Source organism: Thermobia domestica, chromosome 8 (assembly GCF_964235325.1).
Source record: "Thermobia domestica chromosome 8, izTheDome1.hap1.1, whole genome shotgun sequence".
Classification (NCBI taxonomy): domain Eukaryota; kingdom Metazoa; phylum Arthropoda; class Insecta; order Zygentoma; family Lepismatidae; genus Thermobia; species Thermobia domestica.
This window is the reverse complement of record NC_137461.1, coordinates 274,320,060-274,344,769: the sequence shown is the minus strand read 5'-3', so window position 1 is coordinate 274,344,769 and position 24,710 is coordinate 274,320,060. Positions and strand designations below refer to the sequence as shown.

At 36.0% G+C, this 24,710-nt stretch overlaps 1 protein-coding gene across 3 annotated transcripts in view; it reads left to right on the top strand.

Annotated features, from left to right (window-relative positions):
* The window catches only part of LOC145693640 (uncharacterized), a 389,003-nt gene that overhangs the window by 127,725 nt on the left and 236,568 nt on the right, over positions 1–24,710 (top strand). Inside the window, exon 2 of one of the 3 annotated variants that reach the window (XM_081769827.1) lies at positions 22,535–22,598. The exons of the other annotated variants lie outside the window; for them this stretch is intronic. The gene's annotated coding sequence lies outside the window, so the exon portion shown is untranslated. The remainder of the gene's footprint in view (positions 1–22,534; positions 22,599–24,710) is intronic. 3 annotated transcript variants of the gene reach the window in all.

Genomic DNA, 24,710 nt, shown 5'->3' with positions numbered 1-24,710 from the left:
ATGAGACTGACTTTTATAGAGTCTTGCTCGTCGATAGGGGGAAGCTCGTCGATATCTCTGTTGTCCTTAACGAGTTTGAATGTCCCGTCTGTGGGGTGTCCAAGGACATGTACAATGCGGGAGAATAATCATTGCAGTGGTCATTTGCTCCTGGAAGATATGGGCACAGGATTTGATATACAGGAGTACATAACACAAATTTTGAAAAGTGGCCCTTAACATTTTTTATCATTTTTCTCAGACCAAGGTACTTGCGGCAAATAAGGCCCGGAGGTAAATAAGACCCAGTGGAAAATTCCATAGGTTAGAATCACTGTGGGAGAAATCTAACATCACAAGTAGCGATTACTCACACAACACTGCTTGAGAGAGTTCGTCTTCTTGTGCATGGTTAGAGGGAACACTGGCAGTGTTGAAGCATCGAGATGCCGGTTTCTATGTGTTGATATAATTAAGGGGAGCAAAGTAAGTTCATTTTTTCTGTGTATAATAAAGCAAATCCGAAACATTTTGTATATTTGTGAGGATCATAGTGTTTAGTATTTGGGATAGTAGTTACTTCGTTTTAGTTCGAAACATCAAAAATCTACATGCCCTCATTACCCTACGAAACGTGTATGCATTGTTAAATACTTAGAAACTGGCAACTTGAATGTGTGTTAGTTTGTTATTCTTTCTTGGCCCGTACCAGCCTCTGTAGTAGGGCGGTCTATCGTACTCGGGCCTAGTTGATTGATTGATTGATTTTGAGTTTTACGTCCCCTTCAGCAGCGAGGCTATATGAGACGTGGACCTACTGATTAACGTGGAATCCGAACCACATGATCGGGCCTAGTTGTTGACTATGAAGGTTCGCAGGTTCGAGTTCTACGTTGGTGTCTTTCATAATGTAAGTTTCTATTTTTAATGCATACAAATGGCTCATACCACTATTTTTGGGTATATTCTAAGCACATTTTCCTGCGGTTCTAAGCGTTCGTGGTATCGTTCATTATACGACAAAGAATGAATCGGTGACATGCAAAGCTGTAAATGGTGCGATGTATTGGTATACAACGAATGGATTGGTTTGGTCGACACCAATGATGAAGAATTCATTTGTTAGATGTGTTATCAAGTGTAAACATTGTTGAAAGTTAACGTGAAATCTGTTTCGAATGGTGATTTGCTTATTATGTGTCCAAGCTTATTTTTAAACGTTGCAACGACTTAACTAACAACTGCATAACACAAGGGAGATTGCCTATATCCTTATTATTTTATCCATATATTACTAAATATCGTTTTGTTATTAGTATTTGAAGTTGAAAATGTTAGGTGTTAATTGAGTTCCAGTGGTCTCTCAGGTTGTAAAATTTTACTTTTCAAATGGTGGGCCTTATTTACCTACCGTGCGGGTAATAAGGCCATTTTGTATGTTTCTCTTTCAAATACGTTTTTCATACATTTAGCTCGATGATTAAGCTCAAATAAATATACCATATGACAGATAAATGCATATACATTTTTGTCTACTACATCATATGTATTTAAGTAATAAAGCATTTATACTTAGGTGGGCCTTATTTGCCGCAAGTACCTTACTAATAGCAAGCAAAAGGTTGAAAACCACTGTTGTAGACAAATGCTTTTGAGGGACTTAACTGTATTCTTCGAATCTGCATATGGCACCATTGACTATGGGTGTGAAGGTGGCTTTCCACCTTGTGACAAGCTAATGGGTAAAATGAGCATTTAAGCAAAAATGAAAAAAAAGAAAAAGGAGCCCCAAAGTAACGAAACGCAATGAAAGAGAAAAATAAAAAAAAAAGTTCTTAAAAAATGATCGTGACTACTTTTAGTGTTGATGAACGATTGTGGAGGTCGTGACTGCGAGTCCTGATTTAACGAGCTATTGGAAGAAGGAGGAAAGAAAAAAAGGGGGGAAGAACATTGATGGAACAGCCAAAATGGCCCCCACAACTCACATTTTCCAAGGCACTGGAATTTTCTTCAAGCTATAAACAGGAAATTAGTTTAAAAAAAAAAATAAAAATGACCAAAACGCCTGTTGTTTTTAAGTACTTTATTTTTTTGCTTTTAATTTGTTACCATGTTTTTATGCATGGAAGTGTTTGTGGTGGAGACACAATTACTACTAAGAAAATTTGAGAGTGATGTTTTAAGGTATTACAAACCTTGGGAGCTAAACCCAAAGTAATTTCGTCTCTTTAGGGGCTTTGCTCTCATTGGAGGAATGGAAGTTATTGAAAGAGGTCCCCCACAGGCTTCTGTCTCGCACATTACAATGGAATTTCATGCGTTTCTTTCTTTCTTTCTTTCTTTCTTTCTCTCTGTTTTGTACGTGCCTTTATTGTTTTGTTGTTATTGTTGTTTGTGTTTCTCTGTTTCATTCTGAAATTGTTGCTCTTGATGTGTTTATTTCTTACAGACTATACATCCTTTCTTTCTTGCAGAATACGGCTACACTAGCAGCCATTTTGTTTATTGAATTCGTGATTTCAATTTTATGAATGAAAGGTTCTTGTTCGTTTGGCTTCTTCTTCTATGATTTGATGTTTCTCCTTTTTTTTCTTTTTTTACTTCTCAATTTATCTTTTTTTCTATTTGTTCGTCTGCTTGGGTCAATTTTTTGTAATCAATTTCCCATCTACTTTCTACCGATTCGATTTTCTTCAAGTTGTACGTGGCATAAGCTTGGAAAGGAAATAGCTGAACTGATGAGGCGATTTATTTAGCGGCGATGGGTGGGGTGGAGGAGAGTTTCATCCTGAGTTATGTAAAAGAAATTAAATATCGACTTAACCAAGGGAGTTCGTGTTATTATTCAGTCCAAAATCTTTTGTCTTCGCATTTTTTTTAAATGATATATAAAACGTATAAACGATATATAAAACGTTAATTATGCCTGTTGTACTGTACGGTTGCGATGCGTGGTCGCTTCCTTTGAAGGAAGAACGAAGACTGAAAGTGTTTGAAAATAAAATCCTGAGACGAATATTCGGACCCAAGAGGTACGGGAATAGGGAATGGAAGAAATTGCATAATGAGAAAGTGCATAAGTTATAGGTTTACCAAACATTGTTAAGGTCATTAAATCTAGGAGGCTCAGGTGGGCAAGTCATGTAGCCAGAATATAAAACAAAAAAGTAGGAACGGTTTTAAAGTTTTAACTGGAAGTCCAATCGGAAAAAAACTTGCAAAGACGTAGGTAGACCAGAAAGAAGGGCAATATTAAGATGGATCTCACAGAAGTAGGAATACAAAGTAGAACCTGAACCCAATTGGCTAAGGACAATGGGGAACTTTTGTGAATGGCGGCATACCATAGAATTAATAAAAACGTAGAACTAAATACTCGGTGGATGGTGTTGTCTCCGTCCGAAGCAAAACCTGAAATGACGTTCAGGAATTAATTCGCTCGCTCTTATCTGCCTGTAAGCGGATATTCATTTTCGCTAAGTGCCTGCTCGTACGTACTCTTCATCTTCACCCTGCCCTGAACCGAAATAGATACAAAGATTGTTTTTTCGCACTTGTCGTTCTTACAGCACATAAATTTGCCTGTATATTATAAATATGTACACAGTTGGTAGGCGGAAATCAATAAAATAAGAGTTTGAATAGCATTAGGAGGTTTAAGCGTTAAGATAGTATTTGCACACACACATACACACACACACACAAAAAAAATGAGTTGTTGCAAATTTGTTGTTGTGCAAATTTGTTTCATATTCTTAATAAGTTGGCATACATTACCTCTGAGGGCGTTATTACAGTAATTACCGAAATTGATTGTAGAAATCAGTTATAAACTAAAAGAAGCACGACATAACCCAACCCCCAACCCCCCCACCCAAAAAAAAAAGGAAGTTATGTTTGACTAGAAATGAATTCACAGAATTGTCCTGAAAATATTTACAAATATTTTTTTTTTTACTTAAGTAGTATATTTTTTTATGTGGTTCAATACTCTTCTTTTGTAATTGTTAATATTTTCTATATATTGGTGTTTTTTTTAAAAAATATATCTAACTAGCAACGTTCACCCCGCTTCGCTGCGGTCACCCCGGAACGCAATAAACTTTGTTACTTAGATAATTTTTACTTTTTCGCTTTCAAATTGCAGTAAATGTTAAAATTATAGCGCCTGTCATTTATGTTAACCCGCCGAGTCACATGGTCATGCGGGTTGCATATAAATACGTTTATTTTTACCTATGATGAACTAATAACAAAGGATTTGTACGTATGGACACTTGAATGGTCAATTATCTCAAGACACTGGTAATTAAAAATTAAAGTGATATGATAAAAACCATCTAGGGTCCAAATCATAATAACCCCCCAAAAATGAAAGAAATTGGTTCAGCCGTATTAGCGTGATGAGTTCACAAAGGATTTGTGCGTTCTCTTTTATATATATAGATGTGTGCACGTGGTTAAGTGCTCGGAGAAGGCTGCAGAGCCTTAACTTCGCCACGTAAAAGAAGTCATAAATAAAATAAAATAAAATAAATATCTGTCAATAATTTTACTTACCTTGTCAGCAAATATTTGAGGTGCCTAACGATTTAGTGCTAAAAGACAATCCATAAATCTGCTTTTGGTATAAAATGTACATAATATTATGATTTACAAAAATGGGTGTTATTATTATGAATTATGATTTAAGAAGTATCACACCAGAGAGTTATAAAGGTGAAAAATAAGTTTCAAAATTTAGTGTTTTATATACATGATAAATATATCGCATGATAAATGTGTCTCAATGTGTTGGGAAGAGATTCCTCACCTCAAAGTAAGAAAAAAAAAAGTTCATATGAACTTGTGCTCAAAAGTGGATAGTTTCGGCGTTACAGGCTGCTGAAAACGTGAAATAAGTGAACTTTAAAAATTCATAGCTCCACTACTATGGGATCTATCGTAGTCGGGTCAAGACATCACTGAGGAATTTGGTATGTGAACTATTCAAATATCCATGTTTAAGAATGCTCCAGTAGTTGTACACCAATTTTTCGAGAGGTAGATGGAGAGTGATCAAGTACTCCCAAACAAGCCTCTTTAAAAATGATTGTGGTTGTGAAAGATGGCTATTTGGCTAGTTCACATACCAGTTCCTTAATGGAATCCTGACCCGACTACGATATGTCCCATAGTAGTGGATCTATGAACTTCTAAAATTCAGTTATTTCACGTTTTCGACACCCTATAACTCTGAAACTATCCATATGGTTTTTCTTATTTTCATGTGAGGAAGCTGTTTCCAAAATATTGTGTATATATCCGTTTAATAACGTTAATGCGCTTTTAGCGTGACATACATGTGCATATATATATATATATTATCAATACGATTCCATATGTTTGAAATTTAAATCAGGATTACCGCTGAATCCTTTGAAATGTAATTTCCATATAGAATACAGTAAAATATGGAATTAGAGTAACATATAATGTAATTTAAGTCCATCTTACGTTGACAGTCTCTGGAGTTACAAAACGACCGCTTTCTGAAGTATGTCAATGTTCTTTTCAACTTCCTTTCATTCATTAGCTTAAATAATGAATTCGATATACTTTTGATTTCACAAAGGCTTTTAGTGTGTGGAGAGAGAAACCTTTTTCTTTTTTAGTACGCCATAATATTTTTTTTTCTTTTTTAAAGAGCAGAGCTATAGAGGAAATGCTTTGAGAGTATATTATGATTATAAACGAACCGAAGTGGTACAGTGAAAAGGAGACGGGATACATCTGTCTGTGTGAAAGGTGTTGATTGTACGTAAAAGTTGGTTTCATCTCGCATACGTATTCAAGGCTTATATATTAATAAAAAAAAAAAAGAAAGAAAATACATATTAAATATACACCTGCCTGTTTTCTCTACGTTGATATAGCACGTGTTCCAGAAAAGAAGTACAACTAGTGATGGTCACCATTTAAAGATAATAAGTAGCTTGTTTTTTTTTTTCTCAGTGTTTATGATTGATTCATATATTCACAGTCAAATTCATGACTCTACTTGGAAGAAAATACCAAGAAAAAAAAAGATGCCTGTATTTCAAGATCCTGATGTATGAGAACGAAAAGAGGGAAGACTTACCTCACATTCAGTACTGGAAAAAATAGAAATAGCTTGTTCTTGCTTGTATACGCATAACACGTATTTGTTCCTACAATTTCAGAAAAGAAATCTTTGCCTGCATAAGCCACGTCTTTAATTGTTGCATTTTTCAGAGGAAAAATATTTGCGTTTAGAAACTGCACATTTAATTGTTCCTATAATTTCAAAAGTACATGTAGGGGGTTCGGTGGCTCAGTGGTAGAGTGTTTATCTCTAGTGCGCGGGGTTCTTGGTTTGATCCCTGCCAAGTAAGTTTCTGGTGGTCAGTATCTTATTCATGGATTTTCTCAGAGTACTTCCGTTTCCTCCTACTTTCTCATTCCATCAATTCTTCCATCGCCATTCACTTGCCTTAAGAGTCTTCATCCCGGCGAAATTAAAATACCGCTAATTTTACAGTAATTATGTGATATCTTCAAATAGATAAAAGATAATCGAAATGTGGAACAAGAGCGCCCTAGACAATATTATTTTACATGGGAAACCGTTATCACGACTCACTTATCTGCTTTCGATTTCGAGCCATTTTGAAAATCGGCATTTATTTTCGCGTTTCTAAACAGCTGAAAACGGAAAGCCGCTAGGTGACTTGCGATAACGGTACCTCACGCAAAATAATATTGTCTAGGGCGCTCATGTTCCATATTTCAATTATCTTTTATCTATTTGAAGATATCACATAATTACTGTAAAATTAGCGGTATTTTAATTTCGCCGGGATAAAGACTCTTAACCATCCGTCTCCCTTAGCCTAACAAACATATTGTGAGACGTTAAACTGAAAGATTTCATTTCGTTTCATTTCAAAAATACATGTGTAAGCCCCATCTCAAATTATTCTTACTGTTTCAGAAAAAAAAAAAAAACATTTGCTTGTATTAGCCTCACCTTTAAGTATTCTCACAGTTTCTTAAACAAAAAAAGCGTGTATAAACCGCAACTAGCCTAAGAAGTATTCTTAGAATCAAATTTTTCAACTGTAATTTCATACATTTCTATCCTAACTAGATCTATGAAATTTTGTACAGATACATAAACTCTATGGCAATGCAATACTTTCACGTAATTTTTCTCTCTAACTTCTGTATGTTCAAGTCAATTTCTTCTTCTTAAATGTCACTCACTTTCATACTAACTAGAGCTGTGAAATTTTATACAGATACGTAAACTTTATGGCAAGACAATATTTTTACATCTAGTAATTTTCGTTGTAGCTTAATCGTTTAACAGTAAAATGATCATTAACTCTTTAGAAATAATTATTTTCGAGCGCCTTTTTGCTTATACAACCCAAACTCTCACAGAAGTTCGGCTGTTTGCATATTGACTAGGCGTTATGCTAACTTCATATCAAGCTTGAGCGTTGACGCGAGATTTACCAAGTAAGTTTGTTATTTTTAAAGGGGCACAATTTACCAAAAACTCCTCTATATATTTACTCTTGTTGCCTATCCATATGTTCGCCCGAGATACAAAAACTCAAAAACTATGGATCACTATCAATTTCGTCCAGGTTGTAGAGAGTCAAAAGTTAGGAAATAAGACTTCAGTTACGGGTGTGATCCATCCAGTTCATCACATTTGTTTATCGCGTATAGACTTACAATTCTAGTAAATATGACATCAGTTTTAATTAAACTGTATATAACAAAAGAAACTGAAATTGAATTGTACATAAGAAAGAAACTGAAGTGTAGTTAGTAGTAAATAACAAATGTAATAAGTGATTTTTTTTTATCAGACTTCTTAACTTTAATGAGAAGGGTAGAACTCTTTTGTGTCATCAACAAGTTTTTTTTTTTTTTTTCTGGAAGTCGAATCCCCTAGATTTAGCGACTTTTACCTCAAATTGACAACACTGATCAAGGTTAGCGAACTGGAGCGTGAACGCGATCTGCAGAAAATGTTCCAGCGAGCTACTAGTAGCTCACGATCGACGGTTTGGCGATCACTGTGGTAAACCAACATATTCGGATGTGTACCACCAGTGGGCCAATAGGAATCGTGCTTTTTTTTATTTTTTATTTTTTACAGAAATTTCATTCATTCTTTCATTCATGCTACAAACTAAGAAACCATAGTTGGTTCAGTTGTGTCACTGATTCTTTAAATCACAGTTCCAGCGGCAACAGGCAGCTAGAATCTTAATGAAAACTTTAGTTGGTCAGTAGGCTTAATCCCTTAGGCAATTTCCCTATATGTAATGTATGAGTGAGTGTTGATATTTACGTATGCATTTGTTCTATTTAGTGGGTTCAGCTTTTTTTATTATTATCTTAATATACTGACTGGCACAAGCTTATATTTGTTTTCCTTCCATTCTAGTCTTAAAAAGAAAGAAAAAACACACCCGACATGTTAAGAGTTCTGACTTCCTGCAATATTTTTATTTAATGACTTCCCGACCACTGCAGGTTTACTAATGAGCACATAAAAATAGAGCACATTTCGTTCTTATATAGGAAATTTTGCTGGTTTCACTGCATTCATTTCCTAATGCCTGTTGCTTTAAATACCAATAAAAATTGTTCGGTTTCTCTATCTTGCTTATGTCTTAACTATATAACAAAAAAAGAAGTAATTGGAAATTAATTAAAACTGTTCCTTAGTTTCACTGGACGTTTCTTTATGAAACGTGATGTGAGCGCTAATGGAATTCCTTGCTACTGAATTCAGTATAGCTTCCTATTTTCTTTCTTTATTTAGTTTTCTGCTGAAACAAACAAAAGAGCTGATTCACTTTCTTAGTTAAAACATCGGTCTTTTAATTAAACACGCTGAGAAAATAGTACTTCTCAGGCGCGCACTCAGAAATGTTTGTTGGGAGGGGTACAAACTCTGGGATGAGCCATTACGTTTATGTTATATTGAGTGGATATTATTCTGCACACGAAAAGACCATAAGTAATTGTAAAATACTTCCACATATATTTTCAGAAAAAAAGATGACAGACCTAGATGGTTTTTGTAAGAGAAAGAATACAGATGAAATGCAAGATGAAATGTTTCATACTACATCAATCATTTCCCTGTTAAACAAATATAGTATTATTTAGAAAGTGAACAAATATATGTGAGTTAGGAAGTTTGGGGGTCCGGACACGATGGGCACCCCGTGTGTGTACCCCTGGTACTCCCCCCCCCTCTTGAAAGAAACAAGTGAGTTATGAAACTGTGGTAATTTCCAAACTGTGAGGATAAAATATTGATATATATCTTCCATTTCCGGTTTTAACACAGAAATGAGAGCGGAGCCGAAATCTATTTGAGGTTGCCGAAGAAACGAGACTAGACAGAATTTTCGTGACGAAATATGAGACGAGACGGACCTCTTTCAGTAGAAACATATATACTTTCCTCCGAGACGAGACATCACTTGTGTTTCTTCCAGGCACACCGTTACTGGTGCAATTCAGGGGCTCATCCACAACTGGAGGGGAGGGTGGTCTAGCGAGTGTGGACCCCTGCTCCAAACTTCGAAACTCACCATACATTTGTAGACTAAACTAAAGATTTTACCTTATTCATCATCTGTACTGTTTCTTTTCTAATAAAAACAATCTAATTTTATCATTTTTCGAGAGGATATAGGTGTCAGTCCTTGAAAATTACCTTTTTTTTTTTTTTTAACTGTATTATAACACCCGTTCGATACTACATAAACATTGCGTCTTATATCACGGGACTCTCCCCTCCCAAAAATATTTCTGGTTTCGCACCTAGTGCAATTACATTTCATTTTTGTGCATGGCACATCCTTTAGTACATAATATCACGTAAGCATCTAATATCAAAATAGTGTTCAGTGCAGCCCTCACATCCCTCCATCTCCCCTATAGGAGATTTTTTTTGTGAACTTCATCTTTCATGATACCTTTTCAAGACAAGACAATTTCATCTGTTATCCGTAGGTAATTCTAAATCTATTCTTATCTATTCTTGGAACGTTGAGTCAATAGAAGAAACCAATTTTTTGCTTTCTCTTTCCGTATTTGGTCAATGAAAGTGGAATATTCAAACCGGAAGTGTTAGCGACATTTTCGTAGGTCACTGAATCCATAATACGTATATAATAAAACCTTTGTCAGATTATTTCCTTTTATTTAAGTTATAAGTAACTCCAAAGTTGGATTCAACACACACACACACACATATATATATATATATATATATATATATATATATATATATATATATATATATATATATATATATATATATATATACGTATAATATACTGACCATCGGAAACATTATGACCACCCGCTACTTTCTGAACGAAAATCCCTGGGCTGACGTAATAGGTATGGCCCACAACCGAACCGTTCACCAGACGGTAACAGATCTCACTCGACCAGTCAGTGTGATGCTTTAATTTGATAGGAGCCAGACTGTGAATCCCAGACTGTTCGGAACGAACATCTCGGAAACAGCGCTGCCATGATTAGTGTCTTCGAAAGGTGAGAAAAAGATGACGAAGCCAGCGCCAAACTACAAGTCATGGGGCGGCCATTATTCATTAAAGATGTCGGACGGCATAGACTGTCGAAGTTGATATAACACAATAGCGCATAACCTGTGGCATAATTAACATCAGACTTTAACGTTGTATTTTAACAGTAGACAAAGTACAAGTGTGTCTGACAGTATGTTAACCACACGGCATCACTGATAACGACTAAAATGGGTATTTGCCTGTCGTCATTGGACAGCTGAGCTATGGCACAACGTTTCATGGTGCGATGAATCACGATACTGCCTTCATCACATCGATGACCGGATAGAACTTGTCTTCTGGTAGCTCCATTGTAATTTGGGGAACCTTCACATGGCCATCCGTGGTAGTGAGTGTGGAGAGCTTATGTCGGCTCCGAGCTATCATGCCGGAGCCACCACAAACTCATATGGCCGAGTATCGAAACAGGGACCTCTCACATCTGAGATGAACGTTTGTCAGATTCATCGTGCCGGCACGCACGTAGCTTCTTACGTTCTATCCGACTCTTGACATGATCCCAGTTCGAACCAGTGACATTGGGGGTAAGCGGGCGAGCGTCTTCCCGGTGTCTTGGCCGCTTCCCAGACATGCAGTATTGTAGTGTAGATCAAATCACATAAAATTATTATTTTCAGCACCACAGAATGTCTCTGCCCTTGTGTTTGTTCTCCCCCTAGAAATTAAAGCTGGTGTCGTCACTAGTTTGAATCAAATTTTGAGATATTTTTAGATATTCATTCAAAATATCATTTGTCACGTTTCCCTTCATAATCTTTCAGATGTAGGGCTTAGTATTAAAAGAATTTTGTTAAATATGTCACTTTTGTTTTTAATAAATAAATTATTCAGGCCCGTTTGAAGTATCTTTAACTCTTCTTTGGGCCCTCCAAAGAATGCTTTCCCATCGCTGATATATCCTTGTCATACTTTTCTTTGTTACTTGTATATATTATATAGCTCATAGTGTTTATATTTTTGAAATATTACTGTTCTATAATAGACAAGTGCTAATTTTAAAAACTGTAATAAATAACTTACCTTTTGGGTACTAGAAAATTAGGGTAATTCGTTTTAACATAGCACCTACTTCAATCTTTGAACTAATTACTTCGCCAAGGAAACACTTTTTTTTTTTTTTTTTTTTTAACAAAACGATTTAAATCATATTAGTAATGGCGTTGTGAATAACTGACATACATATATTATTTGATTGAGGATGCCAGCCATGGCCTAAAGAGATGATCTTATTATGTGTTTTTTTTTTTTCGGATGTAATAAATAGGAATTTTAAGGGAACCAACGCCCACTGCCGGTTTCTTGTGTGATCACGTGGAATGGACACACCTTGCGATACCGTTAATCACGTGTTGCGGTGGAATTTGATGCACATGGGCGATCTTGTTGTACAGAAACAGGTGGGAGTTCGTCTGAGATAATTCACACATCTTCTACAGTGTTCGATTTAAATGGGTAGGAAATGGTTTCTATTTTTTTTTCTCCTGATTTCTTTTTCTGTTTTGGGGTTTTTGAAACGCCATCTGTGCACTATTAGAAACACGAGGCCTGTCGGAGAAATATCTGACCATGGTTCTGGAAAACCAATATGCTCACCTTACTTTTTTGTTTTTAATTTGTCGTTAATCCCCTTGAAGCTACGTAGTTCCTCCCTTATAGTCTTTCTACTGCTGGAAACAGAGCTGGAACCCTTCATCGGAAAGTGCTGGTAAAAAGGCGTCGCGTTGCACTACATCTTCTATCGGGTGTGAAAGCGAGTTTCTTTCTGGTACCTTTTGATTTTTGGAAAGAGACAAAAGTTTTACGAGGCTGCATCCGAAAAGTAGAGAGCTTGACAAAACATCAGCAACTTGTGCTTTGGTGGAAAGGACAATCACATGAGCTGGATGGAATCATTTTCCTGGTGTAGTCTTCGGGGCCTTGAAGTCCATATATCTGGTCATTTCGGGCAAAGAGCATCATGAAGACGACAGGAAATGTCTAAAGAGAAGTCCTTTGGATCTGTACGTACACATGTTGCACATTGCCTCGGCAATCAAAGAAAACAACTATTGGTTTGATTTTGCTACCCACCTGGCGATCTTCTCTGTCTTCGCGAGCTTTGTCAGGCCTTGGCGAGGTCGGATGTATCCACGCCGGAGTCGATTGTGATTTCATTCTCGCGTCCTATCCTTACACCCATATCTTTACCATTTTAGCCGCGCCGAGACCACAGAAGAGCACGCAACATACCTATTTCCCTACAACAGAAGATGTAAATGAAAGTAACGCTATCTACAGGCTAAAGATATCATGAACCCCTCTTCTATGACGAAAATTTGCCAACTACACAATGTAGTTTTCCACAAAACAAAGAAGAATATTTTTCGACAGGCCTCGTACATTACAAAATAACGAGTTTAAATATGACTCAATAATGTGAGAATAAATACAAAATCAAGTGAACTTAAGATTTAAAGATTACCTTCAAATCTCTGGGCTTGGTAAACATATCTGCCGCTGTTTACGGGAAAATGTCCAGCACTTACTAAACATGAACGGCTGGAGATAACAGAGCGAAGCAAAAAGTCACATAGGAAAATGTCAGAGGCTGTATTGAATGAGGCATTCTGCTTACCCCACCGGGACTTCTATCATGGGACCTTGGAGGATCATTTGAAAATTTTAGATAGCAAAGCATGTCAACTGATACATTATTGAAAAGATAATTAAAAAATACAAAATAAAGTTTTCGTGTAGGGGATAGTTTGCGAAAATGGCTATCATTTATTTAACTATGAGTTCTTGCAGATTGAGATAAAATATCCAGTGTTTATAAATCAGAAACGGACGGAGATAAAGTATGAAACAAAACGTAAAATAGAAAGGTGTCAGAAACCACATCAAATGAAAATTTTTACTTGCCCCACAGGGCTACCTCTTATGGTGAAATACTTGGTTCACGAAAAATAGCATGTTTGCTATTTTTAAAATCCATTCTTGAGATTGAAAATATTTTTTAGAACTGATGATCTCAAAATATACGCCAAGATAAAAATCTGTGTATAATTGTCTTGATTTACGACACGACTTGGAGAGCATTGCAAACTGGTATTCAGTCAAGAAACTTGGAATAAATATAAACAAATGTAACGTATTATTATTCAGCAGAAACAAAAAATACCCTTAAATATGATTAGAAACTTAGTAATATTTCTATAAGCAGACCTTAATACAGTTAAAGAATTAAGTGTTACATTTGATTCGAAATTAATGTTCATTAAACATATCGAAAATGTTCCTTATGACGCTTTTAAATTATTAGGATTCATAATTGAAGACCTGAATTGCAGAACATCCCGAGACCACCGGAGTACTTTAGTGATTTTAGAAGAAAGGCGAGAATATTATACTTAATATGCTATTCTGTTTAGCTGAAATTATTATTATTATTATTATTAAAGGATTTGATTTGGATTTACGTATTATGCAAGTGAATAGCCCTTAAAACATAGATGCTAACATAAAAACAAAATGCGAAGAAACATAGTGTACTTGGGATGTTATGCAATTCAGGTCTTCAATTAGAAGTGGTAAGGACTTCAGTCATATTGAAACTTTTGAAAATGTATTATTGATATGTACGCTCCAAGTTGGAATATGTCGTAATTTGGAACCCCTCTAAACGAAAGTATCGTCAACAATTGAAAAAAGCTCAATCAAAATTTCTCAGGTATTTGAGATACAAAGTAACTGGAATTTATCCCTCACTTGAAGATCATACTACACTGGTATACAATTTTAACATTTACTTATAGAACAAAAAGGCGTAATATTGCCGATCTGGTATTCCTCCAGAAAAATAGTTCAAAATGAGTTCGATTGTTCAAAATTTATATCTTCATTAAATTACTATGTTCCTTTAGTTGGGACTAGAACTAATAATATTAACCTCTTCTATTGCACAAAAAAAAAAAAAAATCTAGGATCATCATTCACCAATCTGGAGAATGCGTTCTCTTTACAACAAATTATGTCAAAAAATATGATGAAATTGATATCTGCACAACGTCCTGTAAGATACTAAAAAACTGTTGTAAAAATATATTGTAATATTTCGACACTCTAATTGGGCATCTGCCTGTCGTGTTGATAAATAAATAAATAAAATGAACCATCTTTTGTAAATAATTTTTACGACTGTAAACTATTAAATGTAGCGAATTGCACTCATAGTAGTAGCGCGATATCAACTTTCATTGATATGAAAAAAAAGAAGAAGAAGAAAAGCTGGTGCTCAATAATTTGTGTTGAATATGGGATGCTTACCTATATCATGAATTCCACAATTAATTTTCGCTCGAAGCCCTGCAAATCGGCGGGACGGTCCTCTATGTCTCTTATAGCCCTGGTGATGAAAAGAAATCAAGCAAGCAGCCAATAAATCTAAAAAAAAAAAAAAAATCTTTTTAAATTGTGTGTACAAACACAAACATCTTCGTAAGTATTTTTCCATTATTGGCGTTTAATTTAGGTTATTTTCTGAGAATTTAGAATGTCCATGAACTACATCGCTAACGTCTCTCTTCACAAAAAGCAGTAACTGTAAACAAATCTACTCATTCCTTCTGAAATTGAATAGTAGAAAATTTAAAAGTGACAGGTCAAATGTTAACCAGTGAACTGTCACAGATGCCATTTCGTTCTCTGAGATATTGTGTATATACGTGTAAACGCACTTTGCAATTCGTAAACTTTGCAGATCTGTTTTTTGTCAAACAAACAAAAAAAGCTACAAAATTCCCGCTTGTCTCCTTTTGTGTCTGATACTTGATTTGAAACAAGCTTTGTACTTGAGGAGGGGATTGGCAAACAGGCAATAGACAATTCTGACAGAAGAATGACAAAGAGAGCAGAAATATATACAGAGGTATATCGCCTTTTCCATCTCCATTATAGCAAGCCAGATCCACTTTCACAAACACGTCTATTTAGCAGGTTACTTCAGAGCATTGTGCTATTTTGTTTACTACAGGCGTCTAGGGCAGGCTTTTCAGCTGACAGGGAGAGAGATAATAGTGGTTTTCTACCTTCTTTTGTATACCAGTCCAATAGGTAGAAAGCAACAATGTAGCTGAGATCTTATAAACATTTGAAGCAGTCCCGCAGAGGTGCTCTGTTTTCAATTTTGAATTTAGCCCACCCACTATACAATAGAAAAACATTCCACTCCCTCTGATATACCGGAGGGGCAAAGAATGCCAAATGAAACATAATTTTAGTTGGGTGCAATATACTTCAGAATTTCCTTTCAAGGCTTTCCTCAGAGTGTCGTGGCATACGTATGTCGAAGAAATATTAAATGTTAGTGCTATGTTTCTGGAACTGGAAGTAAAGACTGTAAGACACAAAAGACTTCCGAACTACGCTTTGCATAAGTATGTGAAGTCTTGTAGGACGGCTTTGTTCACTATCACTTTCTGAAAGCGGTGAAAGATATCGAGAAACAATTTTATATATTGTATCTAAATTTCTCCTGAGGGGTGAAAAACAATACTGTCGAAACACTAGTAATCCACATTGGCTTCGAAGGAAGATACCTCCTAGGAGGGAAATTCCACCGGGGATTTCCCGGAAACTATCACTGTATCACACTATTATGCTGTTAATGAAAGATGGCTTCTGACTATACGGACACGTGCTGTAAACAAAACGAAGCGGAGGATTGTTCGCCAATCGCTGTAGTATTCTTTCATGCTATTTCTAGACAACCAAAATCCATGACCGCGTTGTTGGTGATAGTTGAATGTTGAATCTTCTATTAACTACTAGCTGAAATGTTCGTTCTTCGCACGGGAAGCATAAGGTTTATGCAGTATACCATATTTGAAGGTAAAGAAATGAATGAAATAAATAAGAAAGAGCAACGTCTTTGAAATAAATAAATAAATAAATACGGAAGAGCAATGCCTTCGGTGTTGCCTCTGTCAGTTGTCAAACCGGCTGCTTTGTCCCTTTTTACTAAACTTGGGCTCAAATGTCACTAGGAATGTCACTAATCACCTTAGTGATCTTGAAACCCATGGATTGACGTTAATATAGGTCATTTTGGACATATTATTTTTCAGGCTCCATCATAGTTCCTTAAAACGATGGAGGCTAAATGTGGACTTAAATAGGGTCGAGAGTGTTACTATTCGTCTCAGCGAGTCCGGAAATTATGAATTTGACACTAATATCCGGTTTCCCGGGTATTTGTCATATCCCTTTATGCATACATTCTGACCGTCCCGTAACTCCCCTCGTGTCGAAATTCGAAAAAAGTGCTTCGATTATATCTGGTGAATGTCTATCCGTGTATCAAATTTGATGGGTCTAGGTCACTCCTTTCTGTGTGAAAAGCTGATGACATACAGACAAACAGATACATCGACACGCATTATTTTATTATTATTAAATATTCTAAGTGCTATTAGTTTTGTTACTTGGAAATCATAAATTACAAATCACTATGATGTGTTATTGTGATTATGGCATAATGACTTGTTAAACGTTCTACGTGGCTGAAGCCGCTGTCTCAACCACCTTTGGCAACAGTGCCTCCAGCATACCACACGTTCTGTCCAACTGCCAGACGCCAGCTTCCTTAACTGTGCAGTAAGTTTTGGAACTCCTGTTAGTGTGGGCTCTCTGTCTAAACAGTTATCACAATAAGACGGTACATGTATTCAGTGTCCTAAGAATAAACATATTCTATTGAAACCGGAAGTCAAAATTGGATCCCCAAAGTTTGAAAGTCTACTGTAGTTTCATTAAAAAGCTATCTCTTACTAGAACACTGGCCCCGCGTAGTGTAGTTGCTAATGCTGTTGTGTATGCTGCTACCGGTCCCCAGTTCGATTCCTAATGGGACACGTACTCGAATAAATGTAAAAGCTTTTTTCAAACCAGCCATCCTGAGTGAGGTTTCCCTGAATTTTCCTCATTCACACCAGGCGAATGCCGGGATGTACCTAACATATAGGTCCCAGGCCACTTCCTTCCTTCCCCAGTCATTTCATCCTTCGCTTTCCTCGAATAGTGTGATCAGTGATCACTGAGAGTTGTCATCCCTCTTATGTGACGGGCAAACATGGCTATACATGCCGAAAGCCCAGAAATCTTAATTTCTAATCTTAATCTTACTAGAACAATAGAATGGATACTTGATAATTGAATGTTTAGAATGGCATAGCATCTCCATTAACAATTCAAAAGTATTCTGCCAGTTGGAACCGTTAGCCATTACGGGTCCTGGATCAAACAATCGAGTTGAGTTGATTTTATGGTCTCTTTCAGCAGGGAGCCTATATGAGACGGGACCTACTGATTAACGTGGAATCCTAACCACATGAGCTCCCACCGGGAATCGAATCCGGGTCTCCTATGCCAAAGGCGCGTATGCTAACCGCTTAGCCACCTTAAAAGGAGCTCGACCAAATAATCGAATCAGCTACCACACACTCTGAGTCAGTTTTCGGTTGAAGGCCAAGCAAACTGAAAATTGAACGATCACAACCAAACACAATCTTTTCCTTTGCATTCCGTACTGAAACTCGTTTTCGATCATTAGTTATTTGATTAACGCTCTAATTGGGTATTTCCTTCGAATACCAAAAATGCAGGTCAAATGCAAATATATATGTACTGTATACTACGAAAATAAAACAAAAAGAACATATCGGAAGCATCAACTTGCACGTATGCTCCGGAAACCGGAGCAATTGAGATGCAAAGGAGGTCGGAGGTTAGCATATCAAGGACGTTGAGAGAAAACAAGCAAACGGAACAAAGCGCGTGTCTGTCTCCGGTGCGACACTTCATGTCATGAAAACTACATTATTCGAAATTACATAACTTTAAAAAAAGACATGAAAAAGTTTCTTTTAACAAAACGTGTTTGTATTGCTCGTACAATTGGAAAACATTATAAAGATAGTTTAGAAGAAAACAGTTTATAGTTTTAAACAATGATTTCGAAAAGAAAAGAAGGTGATCGTTAAATTTTATAGACTTTGATACATTTTTCAAAAATTAAAAATTTAAGAAATAATACTTATTACTAATAATGCTAACATTTTACAATAAATGAAATCTTTCAAAAAATGAAATAAAAAATGAAATCTTTAAGTTTTACGTCCCACGGTTATGGCGGCTCGGCTAAAGCAGATGGTGAGGATGAGAAGTGAATGAAATGGTGGAATGAATAAAGGGGAGGAAACGGGAGAACAGTGAGAAACCCCACATACACGGTATTTGTCCACCACGGCACAAAGTTCATTTAGCGCGACTTGGGATCGAACCAAGGACCCCATGATTCAGAGGTGAACGCTCAACCACTGAGAAACCGCGGCCTCGCTAACATTTTACAGTATACCTTTGCAATAATTACACAATGCAATAACCTAACCACACAATATTTGAAGAAATTTCTCAGAATTTAAGCATGCTCATGAAATTCTTCTACATCCCATTTTTTCCAAAGTTTCAAATATTGCAGAACTTAAAAAAATAATAGTATCAGATCCTGGTTTTTTCTTAAAAATTAGTTTCAAATACTTTGTAAACCAAAGAATAACCTATGCCCAACTTTTTAAAAAGAAATTTCAATTATACGGAAATCAAAGAATAGTTTTCGCCTTAATTGAAAAGAAAAAATACTGCAGATTCTAAATACTGCAGAATTTAGATAATCCTCACCCTTTTTAAAAAATTCAAATACTGTGGGAATCAAAGAATAGTTCTCGACTCAATCTAAGAATGATTCAAGTATTGCTTAAATTAACTAATAATCCTCGCTCCATCCTTTTTTTTTTAAAAAAAAAAAAAAAGTCTTACATACTTCAAAAATCAAAGGATAACCCAGCCCCAAATTTTCTAAAAAGAAATTTGAATTATTAGGGTAACCAAATAGTAGTTTTCGCCCCATTAAAAAGAAAAAAAGATTCTAAATAATGCAGAATTTAGATAATCCTCGCCCCATTTAAAAAAAAAAAATCAAATACTGTGGGAATCAGAGAATACTTGTTGGCTCAATCTAAGAAAGTTTCAAATGTTGCGATAAATTAACTAATCTTCCCCTATCTTTTTTTTTTTTAAGATTAAATTATTGTGTAAATCAAAGAATCATTCTCGCCCCAATTTAGAAAAGTGCGGAAATCACAGAATAATCCTAGACCTATCTTTGTTAAATAAAAAAGAGAGTTTGAAAGAGGACCTGAAGTTCTTTTTTCATTTAGATGCCTTCAAAAAGTTTACGGATAGGCCTAGTTGGAATTCTTAGAAAGGCGTATTCAAGCATTAGTAAGCTTTCTTCTCTTAACTTGTACCGGTAAAACTTTTAACTTATACCGATGTGACTTCCCTCAAAAGCCGCCACCGCAAAGGCAATAATAATTATAATTTAAAAGCTTGAGTATTATTTTTTTTTTTAAGTTTATAATTGTTGTAACCTTGTTCTGTGTCTGAGTCGTGAAAGTGTATCGCTATTTCCTTTCCGTAGAGAAACACTCGTGAGCGACACCGAACCCTGGAACATGTGTTAGAAAAAAAAAAGTTCCCACCACGCTTGCATTTTGCTTCCGTTTTCTGTTAAGAATTAAACTTGTGGAAGAATACGAGTCAACTTTCTATAACACGAATTTCTTGCACAACAAAAGAACATTATTGTTATTATTACTTATATTCGTACAACACCATACCACGACTCGCCCACTCCCTTTGTCGCCAACATATTTTTTTGATTACGTCAGCTGATGTGACTGGAGCAACACATAGAAAAGAAACGAAACATTTTATTCTATTCTTTTCCTTCATTTTATGGTATTTTCACACATTTTCCGTCTTGACAAGTATTAGTAAATCATAATGATGTTCGTCGCAACAGTGGCGTCTTGTACTGTGTACAAATATGTTATATCAGGTAGCTGATACGTAAGCTCTAATTGTTGGGGACTACTATGAGATAGCAATACAGTTATTGGCGAAACTAGATATTTGGCTTGGGTGGACATAGTTCCTTAGTTGTGGAACGACAACAAGTTCATGAAATGAAATGAAATCTTTGAGTTTAACGTCCCAGATTATGCTTGTTAGGCTAAGGGAGACTATGATTAAAGCAAGTGTATGATGATGGACAAATTGGCGGGATGAGAAAGTGGGAGGAAACGGGAGTACCCCCGAGAAAACCCTCGAACACGATTTTCTGCACCACAAACTTACTTGTCCGGGGATAGGGTTGCCAACTGGCCGGGTTTTGACCGGCCTGGCCGGAAATATTGCTGTTATTTTGATTAAAGCCGGTGACCGGTACAAACTTCTTACCAGGGGCGGATCCAGGACCCACTTCTGGGGGGGGCGGTGGGTTGTCATACTGCTACTTTTAAGAGCTCCAAACTTTGGGATGAATTTTATTTAGATATAAAAAATAAGAGTTTCCTCTTCTGTGGGAAGGGCGATTGCCCCCCCTGGATCCGCCCCTGCTTCTTACCAGCCCCTTTATGACCGGTTTTTTCAAATGTATATCTAGTTCGAAGCAATTTCATCTAGATCAAAGTATAGATTTAAAACGTAACTTTCATTCTGTAAATCTAAAACTATCAACACTATCAACCTTTCACCATCTATCAACAATTAATATATTTTGTTCATCTGTTTAGATAATTTTAAAAGAAATGACAGGGACTGTATGAGGGAAATTTTGAAATTTACTTGTAAGGAATTTTATACATTTATTGAGAGTGAAAAAGGACTTCTTAAAGCAATTTTCTGTAGTTAAAAGTATAAGTTTAAAGAATAAATTTCATTTTCCAAATCCAAAATTGTCACGTAAAGATTAATATAAGTACTTTTGTTCATCTGTCTCGGTAATTTTAAAGAAGTGGCAGTTACTAGTAAATACAATAAAGTGAACAATGCCGATTTCAGTTTTTATTTATAGCACAATATCTGAAAAGGTTATTAGTGAATGTATCCTAAGGATAGGCAGAATACAGGTGCTAATACACTTTTGTCCACGATAGTACATTTCCTTCCCATGGATGGGTCTGAACAGAGAATACTTCATCCTTAGACCTATATCAAAGAGAATTTTGAGTGGGTGCCGGTTTTTTTCATAGTTGGCAACCCTATCCGGGGATCGAACCAGGGACCAGAGGTAAGCACTGTACCACTGAGGCACCGCTAATCAGTGATGTACGCAAGAAGACTTCAAAGTCTAATCTCTCCTTTGAATATGATATGGAAAATTAAGCATGTTATATCTTAAGTTATAGAGAAATCACACTTGTCCTGAAAAGCTATGAGATTTGAGTTCTTGAGCCCCTATTGATGAAATTCTGTGCACGCCACTGTCGCTAATAGCTATTTAAGTTTAATAAATCAACTCTATTTTTATTTGAATGCCTATTTTTAAGATTGTATTATTAGGTACATAGAATCTGGAAATACAAATAAAGAAATTTTAGAGTACAATCTATTACTTCGCATAGAAAACGTAATATGTAAAAAAATAATAATTTGTTCGTATATTCTTTCAGGTAAAATAATAGTGCTAACACTACAACACAGTGTAAGTGGAATTACTATACCATATCACCTGCCATAATGGGAGCACTTCCCGTAATTCATGTCGCAGCATAGTGTGTAAACTCCCAGAGAAAGACTACTTACGGAGCGTATATTTGTTCTACTGTAAAGGTTAGCGCCTGCCAATACGTGTTGAGATCCCTATCTTCCTAGTGCTTTGCGATAGGAATCATTTTATGTAAACAAAAATTACATTTACATTATCAGGTTCTTAACCTATATGCAGTAGTAAATTATTATAAAATATTCTGACTGTTTCGTAATATTATAACACAATCTCTATTTCTTTCCAGGTGAGGACACATTCAAACTACAATATTCTGATCATGTATCGTCAGTAACTTCACTTTATCGTGAGTAAGTTAAAAATTCATATTATAATATTTCTCAATCTCAAACACAATTATTTTGATTTAAGTCAATTTTATTGATGAACAACGGTGTTCTGTACAGTAGGGAAGAATGAATGGATTTTTTTCTCTCTCTTTTTTTTTTTAAGATCCTCAACAACCTTCTGAGTACAGGATTTTCTTTTTGAAGAGAGCAAGTAACATTCGACTCGTCATGTATTTCTGTATCTGTCTCGAGTTTCACGGAAAATTTCGTAAAAGTTATTCAATTTTAGTGAAGCTTGTTATATGATGTCCTTTCTTGCTGCTGTTTGAGATCGAAAACTTTCAACAATAAGGAGTAAAAGGTGTATTAAATCTAGGAGCGTCATTTAGGAGAGGAGGAGAACAATCCTATCCCTGGGTTTTATGTATATGTGGAATGAGGAAAGTGGGAAGAAACAAGAACACCCACATAAAAGCCTGGGGCGGATCCAGGACCGACTTCTGGGGGGGGGGCGGTGGGTTGTCATACTGCTACTTTTAAGGGCTCCAAACTTCGGGATGGATTTTATTTATATATATAAAATAAGAAAGTTTCCTCTTCTAGAGGAGGCAATCGCCCCGATCGCTCCCCCTTGGATCCGCCCCTGATAAAAGCTATGTATACTGTGTTCATCCACCTGGCACGAGCTGGAGTCGAACCAGGAACCAGAGGTGAGCGCTCTTATCATAGGCACTGCGGTTTCCATATAGGGTAAATGTTTGCAATATTGTGTATATTATGTACTACGACACAAACGTCCGTGAAATTGGAAGATTTGTACTTTTCACGTTTAAACGTACCTTTTGGGCAACACAGAACGCGCAAATCTTTCAAATCCACATACGGTTGTGTCGTGGTAGCTACTAATGTAATATTCCATTTATTACGTATATCACAGTATTACTTACCTGTGCCCTCTATAATACAACAGTCATATCGCTGGACATTGGACCATCTTTCCTCTCAGCAAAACCCGATATGAAGTTCCTGATTAAATTAACCGTTTTGCTTGAATAATGTGCATATGTGTTCCAACTTCCGATAGCATTGAGAAATGCACCAATACGGTACTTATTATTATTATTTAAAATATCGGCTATTTGAACACTCCCCTGATTAGTAGACAACATGTCAAACATTATGGACCTTATGCAGAGTCGTTCTGACAAGTGATTAGTGCCGTTCTAAAATTTTTGACTAACATATATTTCCTGCAGTAGTTAGGCCTTTAATATGACGCTAATCATACGTCAAAACGACTCTGCATAAGGTTTTATGAGTCATATTGTTAAGAACACGTACTAACACGTACTGAACTTGTAATGAATGCTGATGGTTATATTATTATTGTTATTATTAATAAGACTAATAATACATGAACCATGAATGATATGATTAGATTAGCTTTTCAAAGAAAGTGTCTCAATGTCGTTTCAAGATTACAATGCAAAGTATAAGCTTTCGCAATAGTTCTTCTGATCTGGTTTTGCCTTCACGACGGACGGATGATCGGCATAGGAAAAACCGTGCCTACTCTCATTGATTGCCTTGGTTGTGTGGTATGACGAGGCTGTTTTTTTTTATCTAGGACATGAGAATCGAATGGAGCGGAGAGCGATACCATCACTTAACACGAGAGAGAGAGTGAATTTGACTCTCAAATTAAAATATTTATCTCTCTCTCTTTTTCTTATATATACAGTGTTAGTTTGTAATGTAGTGTCTGTGTGCGGTGTGTAATTACTGGGAAATGTTGAAGGAGAGCCATTCTCTTCTAGAAGAAAGATTCTCATCCATCTGCCGCATTTTTGCCGCTTATTGCTGACTATGAAACTGAATGTAACTTCAATTTATTGTAATGAAATATACCGTATGTGTTCTTTCACGTATAATAGGCGTACTTATTCACAAATCCTTTATATTGCTTTATTTTTTAAGAGGCCCCACCACGGCAAAATTACAATACCGTTAATTGTGCAGTAATTATGTGATATCTTCAAATAGATAAAAATAATCGAAACGTGGAACAAGAGCGCCCTAGACTATGTTACATGGGATACCGTTATCACGACTCACTTATCTGCTTTCGATTTC